The sequence below is a fragment of the Centrocercus urophasianus genome, unplaced genomic scaffold (genome assembly GCF_019232065.1).
Source record: "Centrocercus urophasianus isolate 14NV4802_14NV808 unplaced genomic scaffold, USGS_Curo_1.0 seq_29, whole genome shotgun sequence".
Taxonomy (NCBI): domain Eukaryota; kingdom Metazoa; phylum Chordata; class Aves; order Galliformes; family Phasianidae; genus Centrocercus; species Centrocercus urophasianus.
This window is the reverse complement of record NW_024884855.1, coordinates 11,262,321-11,278,396: the sequence shown is the minus strand read 5'-3', so window position 1 is coordinate 11,278,396 and position 16,076 is coordinate 11,262,321. Positions and strand designations below refer to the sequence as shown.

The window sequence follows — 16,076 nt, the reverse complement described above, 5'->3', positions numbered from 1 at the left end:
GACCCTTCAGGTGCTTCAGCCTAACCCAGCTTTATCACAGTGCCACAGAGGAAGCAAGCGAGAGGATTTGCTACCAAGACAGTCTCGCATAGATAGCATCTTCCCACCCGACTTCCTCCAGCAATTTGTTCAAGTTCCCTATTTTTAAGAAGAGGAATATCACCACTTCCCCACGTCAGTTATGGCCAGTTGTTTCTGATGGGGTTTTTGGTCCCTCTGTGCATGCGGGTTATAGGAAGTACCCAAAATTACTTTCAGTTTCAGCTTTTGTTCTCAGAGAACAAGAAACCACTCAGAGAGGGCGAGCAGACCCACTGGCTGGAGAAAAGAACACATGCTTGGACTTTGCTTTCTCTCATCCCACATCAAGCATTCTGAACTTGGAATGAAACCCTATCTGCTCTCTGGTTTCTTTGGTGCTTAATCTGCTACTTCAGCTGGGAATGGAGGCAGCAGAACTGCTGGTTTCCATGATTGTCACAGTGGTACAAGCAGGCCTGGTGCAAGGCTTTGAGGAGAAACATTCATATACCCAAAACCAGACATAGTAGTAAGGCAGCACTTCAGCAAGGAACAAATGCATTACTGTGCTTTCTCTCCTGCTCTCACTGCCAGACAGAGCACAGAAGGCTGAAAGAGAGGAAAACATTTACTCATACTTGTAATCCAAGAGCAACTGCATTTTCCTCGAGCTCAAGCGGGGCACCTCCACCTCCAAAAATAGGTTCTTTCCTCCCAGCAGTCAGACAAAGTGCTCTGACCCCAATTCTGAGCTTTGTAGATGAAGATTTAAACACAACTACTTCACATCGCTTTGCTGCTAAAATTACAGGGTGAACATCAGCACTTCTGCACGTCAGAAGCAGAGCCATCTGCTATATTAACAGCATAAGATGTTAATTAAGCCAGAACAGGAGATAGGAACTCACTGGAGATGATGTGCCAGCTCGTTCTGCGAGGTTAAGGAACAGCGTAATTATTTGGAGCAGCTGAGTGGAGAATCCCTGACACTGATGTCACAGTTTCCTTTTAGCACAATGAGTCTGAAGGGTATTTCTTCAGAAATAAACTGTTTTGTCCATAATCAAAGAGCTGGACAGAGAGAAGGTGACGCTGTTTCCCAGCGGAACAGATTTCAAATAACATTACAGAAAGAACTGTAAAGCTCTTGTTTGGCTGCAGCAGTGTAAATTGTTTGGTTTGATTGCTTTAAGCAATAGCACTTCTTCCTGCTCTGGAAGCAAAAGCCTCAGCAAGGGGCAAATGGGCACCTGTTGAGTCACCCTGGAATGCAGATATCTTCCCTGCCCCAGGGAGGGCACTGGGGAGATAAGCTCTTGGTGTGCCCTATGCTGGGATGGGTGCCTGGCACATCTCACGTCCCGCCAAATGGGACTTCTCCATTTTGCAGCACTGGCAGCAATCCCACCTTCCAGACACCTCTTCAACCCACCCCAAGAGAAGACACCCCCACCCCATCACACACCCCAGGATCCACCACGTGCTGACCCCGACCCAGCACACACATTTTTAGAGGGGAGAGTTTCCCAGCTCTTAATCAATCAGCGCTCTCCTAATGAGCACTTAACATGCAAATTACCTTTCCTAAAAGGCTATTTTGCAGAGAAAGGATTCTCGTTGCCATCCAGTCTGCCTCTGCTGCCATCCAGGAGCTCATAAAACAATTACTGCCCTGCTGCATTGTAGTGCCTCAGCTATGGATGCAAGCAGCTGATTAGATTGATTGCTTCCACAATACCCAATTAACCCACTCACTCTGCAAGTGATTGACTTAATCAAAGGCAATTAGCTCTTGAATGGCTACATCACACACAAAGCCGGGATTTAGGAGATGATTGAGATAACACAGACCTCTGGCTGGCCTTCCAGGGGAACACATCACTATTAACGTCCAACTACCTGAAACCACAGGTCGGTGGTTTTGGGTGGCACACAGTGAGCAAGGACGGCGACAAAGGGAGCGATGCCACGTGCTGCTGCTTGGGGGAACCTCAAAAATGCCAACGTCTCCCCTTCGTGCTGCTGAGGACTGGCAGCACCAGACAGCTGAGACGATCTGTGATGATTCCCACCCCTGACAGCTTTAGGAGTCAAACCACAAGTGCCCAACACACAAGGTTGTCTCCCATTACCAATCCTCCCAACAAACACATCCTTACAAAACCCTCTTCCATGCTGAGCTCTTGCAAGGTGACTTCTCCCACAATGTAAAAATGACGAGCAGAGAAACAGGTGGGGATCCACTACCAAAGCAGTGCAGAAATAGGGTAGCACAGCCCTCAGCAACTGCTCTGCCTCTGATCAAACCTCACAAAGCCTGCCTGGCTCTGGGCAGCACAGCCAGCACAAAGCCTTACAATGGGATGGTCAGGGAGAGAATCCCACTCCCCCTAAAATAAGGGATAGAGAACATTGTACATCATCCCTGGGACAACCCATACGCTGTGTGAAATAGAGCCAAACACATTGGCTCTGCAGAAAAAACCCGTGGGGCTGAGCTGAACAGTGCATCCTGGTCCTGAGATTGATGGAAAAAAGACAGTCTGTCCCCATCCATGGGTGTGCTGTATTTACATGCAAGGTCAGCCCTGGGTTTCCAGTCCCTTTTAATGTCACTGTGAACACACTTGCATTGCTGGCACACAGCTGAAAATTCAAATTGCTTCTAAGCAAAGCCCCAATAATAAAGCTGAAATCCATTAAGCTTGTGATGTTTGCCACTATTTAAATCTGATTAAAATCATTCATGACACCACTAAGCCTAACAGTCAGAAAACACTCCTGTCAATTCCAATGTTTCCCAGTGTAATCCAGACCCCCTTCTTTCACCGAGCTGTCAGCTAAAGGGAACCATAATAAGAGATTATAAACCTAATCCAGCTTCCTAAGCTGTTTTTAACCAGTTTCTTTAATCACATGCTATCGTTCCCTACGGAGTAGCTCTCAGGTGACAAAGATGTTCATACAGCCTTTAATGCTCCCTGAAGGTATCTTGGATGGGATCCCATCACACCTTGCCTGGGTGAGAGCGACCAAACCGAGACAGGTGGGGACAGCAGGGTGCCAACGTTGGGATGAATGCAGGTGGGGACGGAGGTGCAAAGGATACTGGCCAGAAAACAACTTCCTCTGGATACAGCGATTCCTGCTAAAGCTGCTCTACCAGCCAGAGCTCCCCTCCCTGAAAATGCTATGGAGGAATGAACAGTAGGGAAATACAATGAGGTGTAAAATCCTCAAGTCTTTACCTGACCAGTGTAGGCAGAACAGGTTCGGTTTGCACTGTAGAGACTACATCCTCCCTTTTATCAGATTATCAGTTTATTTCATAACTGATCATCGATACAGTACAGCTTCCTTGGTAACTTAATTATGGAGCAAGCGTTTACCTATTGAAGATAAGGCCATAGTTAGCTGCTGCAGTGCAATTAGATTGTATCTGCATTGAGAGGTTAAAACCCTCTGCTACAGAGCAAGTCTTTACTGGAAGCCTTGTGCTCGCGTTACTGAGAATTGGACGTGGAATCTAATTTTACTTGGAAATCAAATGCTTCCTCCTTGAGTGGCATTCCTGCACGGCCACCTGGGAGCTGCTGGCTGCTCAGAGAACAGCAGTTACAGGTAAATAACCTTCACGTTTTCATCTCGTGAATCCAGCCTGCTATTACAAAAAGGCAGTTGAAAGCTGAGAGGTTGGCAGTGCGATGTTCATCCCTTTTACCAGCACTGAATACATCTGAGGTCTGATTTACAGAGAAGCTGGGAAAGAAGACATTTAAGGACAGGCACGCAGCGCCAAGTCATGGCAGCATCCCTACAACAGCAGCATTACTTTGCTGCAAGCTGGAGTTCTAGCACAAAATCCCAAACCAGGGATCAGGGCAGGACGTGAGCAGCCCAGCAAGCCCTCCCTGCAGTCACTGAGCAACGAAGCGCACAAAAGCTGCACAAAAGGATGCACCAGCAAGAAGGAAGCTGAGGCACGAGGACTGCCCATAAATGCCCAGAGCCCCACACAGGACCGATGGAGATGGGCAGCATTCCCTCCCTCAGCGTGCGCCACGGACGGGCTGTGCTGAGCTGCGCACTGCTGAGGCTGAGGCTCCAAATGACTGCAGAGCCCCGGGCAGCACCTGAAGGCCCGGGCTTCCCTCAGGCCGTGGGAAAAGCCAAAATACATTCCAAGCCCTGAACAGTTTTGGATGGATTTTCTATTTCCCATACCAGCAAATAAAACCTCAGCATGGGTGGCAGCTCCCATCGATCAACCCAAGCAAGGATGAGAGGAACTTAACTGCTGACCAGAGCTTTGCTGAAGCCAGCAGAGAACTTCATCACTGACTTCAAAGCAGTTCAGGATTCTCTCTCCAGGGCATCCTGCTCTGAAGCATTCCCCCCATATAGGCAGTGCTGCCACACGACCATAAATCAGGGAAGCCCATCCTCTCACACACCCAGCGTTCCTCTTTGTTTGCTTTGAAGAGAAATCCAAATGGCTGTGAGCACATCTGCTGCAGTGCTAATGGCTCCTGATCATCTATTATTGAGTGTTTGACACATTTACAGTCAGGGCTATTGCTTTATGCAGGGAAGGGAGAATTTTTAATTTAGGATTTATTGCAATCCCAGCCCCAGAAAGCCCTGGTTTGGATGCTCCCAGCACTGTGGGACGGGGGGGAGGTGCATCAGCAGCACAGCCACAGCCTGGCTTTACTTTACGTTGGCTTTACTGAACCTATTGCCCCTCAGCCCCATAGCAGGGTGGTCCCACTGTACGACCTCCTGTAATTACATAAATCTGGGCTCAATCCTGGCCTGAATAAATCATTGATCAAGATTCCTACTGCCATCATTATGCTGTAATTCCTCCTTCCAGTCTCTGCAATGCGCATAAGGTTGAAATTCACACCCTGCTGTGCACCTCTCTTGCCTTTCAGACATTTTGGGGATATGCTGTTGTTAGCACTGTGCCACACCACTGCTGCTCTCACAGAGCTGGCGATGGAAACAAACCAGGATCATCCACGCAGCTGCTGTGCACCCACCCTGACTGCAGCAACATCTTTAGAAACAGTCCCATTGGGAGAGCCAGGGAGGCACCTTCCAGTCCTATTCTGCATCCAAGAGAGAGCAGAACGTGGAAAATTCTCTGCTGCATCCAAGGTTTCAAGGGGAAAACTCAGACAAGCTTGCTACAGGGAGAAAACACAACGCACACCTCAACTCTCTGCTCCTCCTTCTTTACACTACCATTACTGCAGCACAGCCAGCTGCTGAGCAGCTCTCTGCTGAAGGTCTGATAAGCTCATGCCCACTCATAGCATGCTGACCTGCTTCATCATGCAGCACCAGATGCCAAACCTCCATCCTTCCACAGCATTACAGAATTCACAGCATTTTATTTTTGGAGCACAAAATTACAAAACCTGCGATGGAGATGGGCTGAGCAGAAAGGCAGTAAGAAGTGCTCACACTTCTCAGCTGAGTTTGATTTAAGGCTCAGCAACAACATCCCAGGCAAACTCCAGAAAAAGACATGACATCACTCCGGAAAAACGCTCTTTATCTGGTGAGAGACAAAATTGCCTGGCCCTGCACAGGTCTCCAACACAGAACGGATCTTTAATAGCAATTCAATTAAGCTCGGATGAGCTGCCATGAAACCAGTGCTTTCCATGCACTGAGTTATAGCTTACTTCCTCCCCATCCCCACCCCTCCATTACCCAAGATGCTGCAGCAGCCTTCTGGCCTCAGGGCACTGCGCTACGAAAGCACTGCGGGGATCAGGACACCAAGAACTGCCTCCAGAAACCTCCAGAAACAGAAAGGGCTGCCTCCCCCATTCTTTCTCCGAAAGTTTATCGTCAAAAGTGTGGAGAACCGGTCTGATTTTTCTCTTTAGCTCTACTCCATTTAAAATAGATTAATTTACTGACTATAGAAACCCAAGGTCACAAGAGCAGGCAGTCTGAGCAACACCAAAACACAGTATTTCAATACCATCCCAGACAGGGAAAGCTACTGAGGGCTGACATCAGTAATGGTGTTTCATACACCCCATGATCCCACAGCTCACCAGGCAGCCTGAGAGCCCAGAGGCACAGCAACCCCCTGGAACTCCCCATCCCAAAACACAGCGATGCCTTCAGCCCCCAACAAGCAGCAATCCCATGACTGCTGCTAACCCAGCACATAAACCTGATGCCAAGCTGACCACAAATGAAACATCTTTGAGTTCAGTTGACAGACGTAAATCTTTCTGTCGGGGATGATGCAAAATGAAAGAGCACCTCTTACTCATTCTTTTTTGAGGGGGAAAAGAACAAACCCTAACCCAGCTATTTGTACAAAGCACTCAGAGAAAAAAAAAAAAAAAAAAGAGAAAAAAAAGACCAAACCACAACTACTTAAAATTTTATCAGCCAGCCCTGTGCGCTTGGAGTAAGGTTTGCAACCTGTACCATTCTGCTTCCCTATGTTCCTCCCATTGCAAGAAAGCTGCTGCGGGGCTAATTATAGAAGCTTGGATGGAAGCTGTGTTGAAGGCAGCCTGACAGAACCAGCTGTTAACATTACAGCTGGAGCCCCAGGTAGCTGTGAGCACGCAGCCTCAGCTGGCAGAGCCGCATGCCCTGCAGCCAGCAGTGCCAGCGCCCCACTGGGCCAACTCCAGCTCTCCCACTCAGACCTACACCTCCTCACCTGCTGCTCTGGCTGCCTATGTGCTTTCAGGAAAGCTGAAGCCAGCAGCACGTTGCTCTGCACTCCTTGCTCTTTTTGTAACATCAGCTATTTGTAACAGGAATGCTGATTTCCCCCACCCCAGCACTGGGTCAATGCAGCACTCAGAGTTCCTGGAGAGCACAGAGCAGTTCCCAGCCTTTAACCACAGCCCAGACAGAACAGCAGAAAAAAGTCAAAATGCACCAAAGGCATTTGTAAAAGAAAAGCTTTTGCATTTGCAGCTTTTTCTGTTGTTGTGTGCTGTTGGCACCGCATGCTTTCATTTCAGCAATGCAGGGACACGGCACAGCACCCTCCTTTGATTTTAATGGAGCCTTCGTTAGATGGCATCGCATTTTTAGAGGGGCTGCCCTGTGTGAGAATCAGCACTTAGCAGCACCGACAGACAGCAGCAAAAGGCTGAGTCAGTCTCTGGGCACATGACATTGCACAGCCCTGCCAAAACACAGCCTGCCTGGCACCGGGACCCGCAGCGCAGGCACATCCCTGTCACCAGGAACAAAAAGACGACAGCCGTGCTGTGATCGCATCCTTCTCCTCAGTCTGGCTTGCTAAACAGCTCTTTGATGCGCCTTGTCTGCGCTGCAGCACGGTCCGTGTTTGATGTTTAAGCCATTTGTATTGTAAAGCAGCTGCTCCCGGAGCCAGGGCTGTGCAGAGGGCTCTCCAACAGCCCCAGCTCCACACGCTGCCCCGGCTGGACCCGCTGCTGATGTCTGGCTGGAAACCATACGCAGTGCTGCTTTACCTTGGGGATGTTTTTCTGATGGATGCTTCCCCTGTGAGCCCAGCCGGGCAGCGTGTGCTCTGCACAGAGAAGGTGGCAGGCGAGGTGACCTGCCCTGTGCCACACTGCCAAATTCTGCTGCCCAAACAGAGCAGTGGTACAGCATGCAGAGGAAGGACAAGCAGCTACCGTTTGATTGGAGGCAATGACAGCATTTCCCTCAATCCTGGAGCAGGTGCTGTGTAATGTTAAATGCAGGATTAAACCAGGAAGGAATATAAAGGGGACTGAACATTGGCCAGCGGTGATGCAGATGCTGTTGTGGCCAGGACACAGCACGAGATGCGGTGTCTTCTGCCTCCCCCACAACATCCCCATCGCTGGGTGCTCCCCATCCCCAAAGCACCAAGCAGCAGAGATGCCAACACTTTCAGTCCTGCTGGGGAAAGATGCTTAAAAATAGCATGCTTTTCTCCCAAATCACAAAACACCTGATCTGGGCTCCAAAAAAAACAAACACAGAAATCACAGAGTGCCACCACCAGCTCTGGTGGCAGCCGGGCCAGCAGGAAAGATGCTGACCAAGCTCACTCACCAGCATTCCTCTTTCCTTCACCATTTTTTGTGCACGACCAGCCTGTCCAGCAGTCCAGGCATGGCCAAGGAAGAGCACGTGGGCTCTGAACAGGCACTGCGTGCTCGGTGCCGTGTCCAGCAGCAATCTCCAGGGCTCAGGAGAGTGCTCCCAAGGCCAGTGCCTGTGGAGCCTGGCTCCCAGCATGTCACCTTCCAGCCACCCGCAGCTGATGTCATGCCAGAGAACAGAAGCTCTCTGTGCCTCTGGCTGCATGAGGAGGCTTCACAAGGCTGCTTGCTGGAGGGATGCTTCTGCTTTAACCCACTCCTGACAAGGGCACACCAGACTCTGGTAACCTTGATATTCAACTTGAAGAAAAAAAAAAAAAAGAAAAAAAAAAGTAAAGCTCTGAAGTAGCTGCATTGTGTTGGCAGACATTCAGGTTTTGCAGTTCCAGTACAGTCACCCACATACTCGTTTCTGCTGAACATTCTTTGATTATAATCTTGCTTGAGCAAGAGCACTTTCTGCACCTCTGCACCAGGTCGAAATCCACGCGTAATGCTTGCCCTCGAAATGCAACCAGTGGCATCATCTGCAAAACAATTGCACTGCCTTTGCAGGGGCTTTGTCACACCGCTTTCCCTCCAGCATCTCCCCACTGCTCCAGGCACGTTTTCTACTTTCTATCAGTCAGGGACTGAGCAGCCAAGATCTTACGGACAATGGCAAGATCAGAACAGAGATTTGTAATAAGATTTTGCTGGAATCCAGTAAGAGCCCAATAGTGGAAGCAGCTGCTGGAGATTTACTGGAAACCATGATTTAACAGAAAGTAGTAGTGGTGCAGTCATGATGTGTGCATCAGCACACACTGCACCATCACGTCTTCCTATCACAAAGCATCTCTTCTCCTCTGTCCAAATCTCAGATCACACAGAAGTCTGCATAAGGCTCCACAAAACACCATGCTGCCCTCACTCGTGCTGCTCTTCAGCAGCAGACCTCTTTGTATCTCAGTCTCCAAGTCCATAAAGGACAAGCTCACAGGGATGGCAGAGGAAAGCCAGAAGCACCAAAAGCACTGGGCTGGGATGGATGCTCTGCAGACCACTGAGCGCAGCTCACCTTCCTGCTGCACTGCAGCCAAGCCTCAGCCTGAACACAGGATTCATCAAAGAAGGACAAGAGTGGAATGTGCTGGAGCTGAGCTCAAAGCTGAGCTCTAATTCTTAAGCCTTTCAAGCACGAGAAGAGAGTTTTATCCATTTTGTGAGTAACATCAGATAACGGTGACATTAAAAACCAGCCTGAACAAAGCAGCGGCTCCACTTGGAGGCTGGTCAGGAGAAATAAATTAACTGGTTTCTTTGTACTGAAAATTCCTATCCAAGGGCTAAGATCGAGGCTCGCTAAAGCTTTCTGACAGCTCTGCTGGCCAATCTGTCCTGCATGCACTGAGGTTAAACAAAGATTTGCCTTCCCAGAAGCTCCTGACACACTTGGGTCTTTGGATGGAGACTACAGATGGAGCTAAGTTGTATCTTCAGAAATTCAACTGCAAAAAAATGGCAGAAGAGCCCATTATAATCAGGCTTTTCCTAAATTTCTCTCTATATATAATGTAAATCAAGAGCCTCAAGTCGCTGGCATTAAGGAAAACGTGCCAACATAAAAACAGAAGACAGGAGAAAAGCTCTGAATTTGCATGGCTCTGTTCTCTTCACAGACACGCAGTAAGGATTGGCTTTAAAGACTGCTTATAAGTTTGCATCATTCACATGGATTTGAGACCTTTTGGGCATCTTCCACCCAGCTCATAAACGAAAGGTGGGCAAATGAGAAGCCCACTAATTTACTGACTGCATTTTGAGGTTGTGAATTACAGAACTTGGCCATTTCCTGCAAGAACCACTGATGACAAAACAAAGACAAAAGGCATTCCACGAGGAAACCCCCGACCACCTTTCCTTTCTAGTTGCAGTCACGACCAGCTGGAACCCTGCCGCCTTCCTTCTGCTCCCTTCTCTCTGCTCCTTATCTCACAAAGAACCACAGCTCTCAGGACGCAGCCCTGCTCAGCCCACCTCTGCCTGCACTGTCAGGTCCCACCACGCATGCCAAACCAAGGGGCTGGGCATGGCTCACACAGCACTTCAGCCCCTGCACTACCTTCTCCTTCAGGACTTGTGTGCACCGGTGTCTTAACACACGGCATCTCCAGTGATCTTTATTTCCTTGCTCTGATTGCTCCTGAGGCTGAGAGGAATGCTGGAGCGCAGTGTCACCATGGCACTGCTGGCTTGTAGCTGAAACGAGGAAGTGACAGCAGGGATGAGGTTTGTCATTTAAAATCATTGGCTTTAAGCTGCAACACCGCTCGCTGCTTTGTCTGATCAGGCCCGAAATAAACTGCATTACATCACAGGTCAGGCTGAGCTAACAAGGGTGTCTTTCTCACAGTGAGAAGGAACATATTCACGTTCTGTGCATTTTCTCTTTGCAGTCAGAGCACCTTCCAACTGTGCAAATGCTGGGGGAAAATTAATTCAGATTGCTTCCCAAGTTATGCAAGAGCCACATGGAATAGAAAGTGCACATTAACAGATTCTACTATTTTAGGGCGTTCTTTTATGTCTCGTAATTTACTTTGCTATCATATTTGCAGACAAATAGAAAATAACACATAAGCAAAGCAGTCCTCGGAGTGTCCAGAGAACACAGTGAGGTGCACAGACACCCTCAAATGGCACTGTCTGTAGCCACCCAGGTAAAACCAGAGCTCACCCTTCTCAGCCCTGAATAAGGACAATGAGATCTACTCCATGCCATAAATGCATGGAACATAGAGCAGCTGAGGCCAAAGCTATGTGAAGCTGCAGTAACACTATATTGCCTCACACCCTGCTGGGCAGTAGGCCACCACCTTCAGATATACACCTACCAACCAACCAAGGTCTTTTCTGCCTTCCATCTTCAGCTGGTGTCAGTCTGTTTTTATGGGACCTATAACAATTTGCACCAACTGAGGAGCTCCAGCCTCCCATGACAAAAGAACAAAAGCAACGATGCTTGCTAGTATTTACATCCTTCCTCACTGCAAACAATGCATTCCCATCCCAAATGGAAAACAAATGTCTCAACACGAAAGATATGCAACAGCATCTGCTGTGAGTAAGGGAGAACTGCCTTTCACCAGTCCTAGCAGGATGCAATCAGAGTGGCATACAGGTTTGGTAGCAGCATTTTTTATCTGTGAATCTGCTCCTGTTATTGACTATCTGCAAAATTAACAGCAATAGGACTCAGTGGCCTATTTACAAGAAATACATGGAGCAGCATTTGCAGCAAAGTTGCAGAAAGCTGCACTCGATGAAGCTGTTGCTTGCACAAAGTTCACCCCATGCCTGCCATCTGTTCACACTGTGCTGGAAAGCAACTACATTCCCATCTGAGCCCGTAAATCACCACTGAACTACCTCAATGACCTTATTAAATAACAATACGTGGCATAAATAATCTCTTAGCAGTACACACATCTTGTAAATTTGCAGCTCACTGGTGAGCCATTGCTCTCCTGTGCTTGGACTCTTTAAGAAGACCAGCGAGTCAGGCTCTTTCTCCCCCAAACAACACGATCCTGCCTTTGCTTAAGTGCAAATGTTTTCAAGTATTTGGTCCAACGATTCTTCATATGGCTTTGGCCACTACTGTCGTTAAGACACAGCCCAATCTGCCGTTGCTCCTTGTATCCATGATGTTCACCTGGTTCTCAGAGCATCTCCATCTCGACAGAACAGAGATTCACAACAAACTTGGGAAGAGGACAGCACTAAGGGCATCCCTGCTGGAAACAAGTGCAGGCCAGAGGAACGCTGCACTTGACCCGCATGGTTTCCACGAACATCCAGGACTTACCCAAATTGATGCCACATTACAGAAAGACACGACCAATGTTTCCAAGAAAAAGGTGTCAACTCCCTTCAGACTGGCCATTGCTGAAGATACCCATCAACTCCATCTGGCTGTACTGGCCATGCTCAGCCTGGGGATAAGTGCTTTCCTGAACCTAACTGTAAAGTTGGGGCATTTTTCCTGACAGGAGTTGAGATTTAACAGCAAGTATAAAGCAGTGCTCCTGTTTCATTTGTTAAAGCAAAGATCCAAAGCTGGGTGCTCTTGGCATCCTGCTGGTAAATGAGACAGATGATCCATCGGAAGCCAAAGCCAGGTTTGCAGGATCCAAGGGCTCCCTTTTGCTTCCTCTTGGCCACACACACATCCCATTCTCCTGTCTATGGCCTGAGCTGCATTCTATCAGCTGTACTTCTACCAATATATAATATCATAATGCCCAAACCTAAAGCCACTGTTCAGTTTTGCTTCCTCCATACCTTCCCTTAAAATAAACCCATCTGATGAAGAGCAATCAAAAGCACTCAAATGAAGCAACTTTCACCAAGACATTCAGAAGGTGTTGCTATAACTGCTGCCAATCAGTGGCAGAGGAAGACATCCAAACCTTTTAACTACCTGGAGTACCAAATCCAACCTCAGAGCAACTAATAGCACCCTTTGTTTCTATGAGATGTCAGTGCCTGTGCCTCATTAAACTCCTGGAGAGGGGACAATTAGCTGGAGACTGACGGGAATTGAGACAGTTCATTTATCAGAAAGGATAAAATCATCCTCAAACACACTAATGTGAAGGTCTCCAAATCAGTTTTACTCTGTCTTGCTGTACAACAAATGCATCAGCATCATGAGGAAAACAACACTGCGTTAATTGTGATTCCTGGTGTGTAAATAATGCTTTGCCTCATAACGCCTGGCCAGGACAATCAAATTATTTAGCCCTAATAGGAGAGCAGAATTAAGAACTCAAACATATAAGAGGACATACCTAAGAATCGATAGTGGACCACCAAAGCATTTAATCACTGCTTTACTAATCTTCCTGCACTACCTGAACTCACACCAACTCCTCGCACTAAAATCAATGGTGCTAGCACACTCATTAACAACACCTCATCAGGAGGAATGAAACCATCAGAGATCGAAAAACTAAGCCATGGTAGAGGAGCTGGAGGCTGCAGCTGCAAGCAGCGCACGTGCTCATGCCCATAGGCTTCCTATGGAGTGAGGAACTGTAACAATTCCTTTAGAGGAATTTGCACTGAAATCTTGGACTGAGGGAGAGCGGCTGTGACTGCAGGTATGGCAGCACATCCCTGAGAGCCGACATCTGGAGCAGGGCCATGGGTTTGCAGCCATGGCTCTTCTCTGGGGTGAGGATTGAGAGCTTGCTTGAACACAGCTCTGCCCATCGCAGGGATTTCTGTATGAGCAAGGTGTCTTTCTGCTTCCCAGCTCCAGCTGCGCTGCCTTGCATCGCCTCCCATCACACAGGGCAATTTCCTGTTGGTTCAGGGGCTGTGCAAGCACCTGGGGGCAGCTGTGTAAGGGCCAAGCACTGCCTCTGCATCACACACTGCTCAGTCTCTCACTCATATCCCTCACCAGCAGCTAGTGAGTTTGCTGCGTCCTCCTGGCAGGCTGCCCTACACGATCTCTTAGTCCTGAGCTGCACATCTGACACTCTCATCCTGGGACTCAGTTCTCCCAGGTGTGTCAGTTCGGCTGCAATAGCTTCCGCTTGGCATCTACAGGCTCCAGGTAGTCTCTCCCCAAAGGATCTTCTGCAAGCAAGACACTGAAGTTCTGACCAGGGCTTCATCAGGCTGCCAGGAAAAGGATGTTACTCAGAACTGCTCACAAACAGCATTTTCTTATTTTTATGCAATTGTTGAGCAAGTGTCAGAAAGCAAAATTGCCCTTGGGATGGGAAAATGGAATTAAATCTTCCAGCAAACACCAGAAAATGGATACTGACGTCTCTATTAACAACAAAATGTTTCATGCTTAGAAATTGGTAATCTAACACTCCTTCAGGGAATTCAGAATGGTGAGAAAAAATGGTCTAAGGCAGCACTGGAAATAAAAAGAAATACACTTAAATGAAACTCAAACTCGGGGTGTGGGGTGAGCAGGAGAGCAGCCTTACTGTCCCATTCCAGCACATCCCCATGCAGTTCAGGAGGTCACAAATGGAAAAGAGTGGCCCAGATGCTCCGCAGCTCCCAGCAGGCACACAAGGATTGCCCCACACAGAGTGCATCCTCCAAACTGCTGCTGTGGCTGCCAAACTGAAATGACCCCGCCAGCAGTGGTATGGACAGAGCCAGCACATGTGATATGGCTGAGCTGCTCCTTTAGGTGCCAGACTGCAGTCTGTCTTGGAGCATTTATGGATGGCACAGTTCAGACCAGTTCTTTGGTGGCACTGCTTTACACCGAATGGGCAAACTGATGGCCCAACACCACAAACATCACAAGCCATAGCCATGAAAAACAGCTGATCCCAACCTAACAGCCAAAGAACTGAAAGCAGTGCCCCAGCTGAGCTATGCCACATCACCCAAAAGAAGGAGCAAAGTTTGGCATAGGAATGCACCCATGCTTTGGAGCTGTTATGGTGAAGTAGAAGAGAAGAGCTGGCACTGAAAGCTTGGTCCCCACCTCCTCACTGTTATGTTGTGACACAAACCTGGTCACCCCAGGGAGCAGCCAAATGCCCCCCTTGGAATTTCCCATCCAGAAGAATGAACAAATCACGTCCTGGTCAGTGTTGCACAGGTCTCTTACACTGCTCCTGTGCTGGATTTAATGATGATACAATTCTCAGAGAAAATAGTAACTAACTAAAAACATCAGTACTCAATCTACAAATACCTACCAGTCTGCCTTCCCTTCCCCCTTTTCCTCCAAGCTCTGTTCATTTAAAGTGATTTGCTACGTTTTCTTCTACAGCCAGCATTTAACAGTGGCTGAACTTCAAAGAGGGGAGAAAACCCTACTGCTTCTGTTTGAGCTCTCCTGTAGTATTTCTCAGAACCACTGCCCTTCTGCCCAGACAGCAGAGGAAGGCACACCTCGCTCTGTGTGCATAAAATGGGGCATCTGCCTGAAGAAGCTCCAGCTGAATCCAGGCTTTCACAGCTAAAAGTTGCACGGTACAAAATTGCATCGTTACTCCTGGGTGAACATCGTACACGTGTCAGCAGATGTGTTCCAAATCTAAGAAATCAATTACTTACTGTCAATACTACATGTCCAACTCCAGAAGATTGCTTTGAAAACCTAGAATAAAAATGTGCAGCGTACTGTACACGAATACAGATAGCACACAATGTGCAGGTTGCATACATACAAAACAGCAGAGCAGAAAGCCTCTATGCATAAACAGAGTCTGTATGAGATCAGATTTTAATTGCAGCCTTAATAGCAGCCAACTGCTGGAGTTACCTGCTTATTATCAGTCCTGAGAAGCAGCATGAAAATAGTATTTTAACCTTTCATCTGGAACATGGTCCTTGTTAATGAAATTATCCAAGAGTCATCCATGCACATAGCTGGTGTCAACTACTTAATATGCAGAATAAATTAAAGTCCATTTGCATATAGCAAAACAGCGTCCAGTTGATTTCAGGCACGTTAATGCTCGTTCTCATGCTGGTGCAGCAGCACAACAAGCCTGTTCAAACCCTGAGCCTCCTCAAATTCTGCCCTTCTTTAATGAAAGCATCTCATCCCCTTGACTTAGCACTTATAGACCATTACCCACACTGCGCCATTAATCCCACCTCATCTTTCCAAAGCACAAGAAACCTTGATAAGACAAACGCTCTTATCTCCATTTTAACTCACACTTACACCTCCTGCTATCAGGAACAAACCTGAGAGTGGATGAAAAGCCAATTGAAGTCAATAGAGAGACTCCTAATAATCGTTTTTCTCCCATCCAGCATCAACATTTCCAATATTTCTAACCAAACACAGAGAACACCAGGATTAATCCTTCACTAAAGATCAGACTTTGTTAGCAACATATGAGAAAAAATCCATATGAAGTAAATACAAACACAAACAAGGGAAAGGAATGGCAA

General features: G+C 47.8%; 1 protein-coding gene across 2 annotated transcripts in view; it reads right to left on the bottom strand.

Annotated features, from left to right (window-relative positions):
• ADAP1 (ArfGAP with dual PH domains 1) overlaps nt 1-16,076 on the bottom strand; it is a 40,638-nt gene that overhangs the window by 12,593 nt on the left and 11,969 nt on the right. The gene's annotated exons all lie outside the window — the stretch shown is intronic.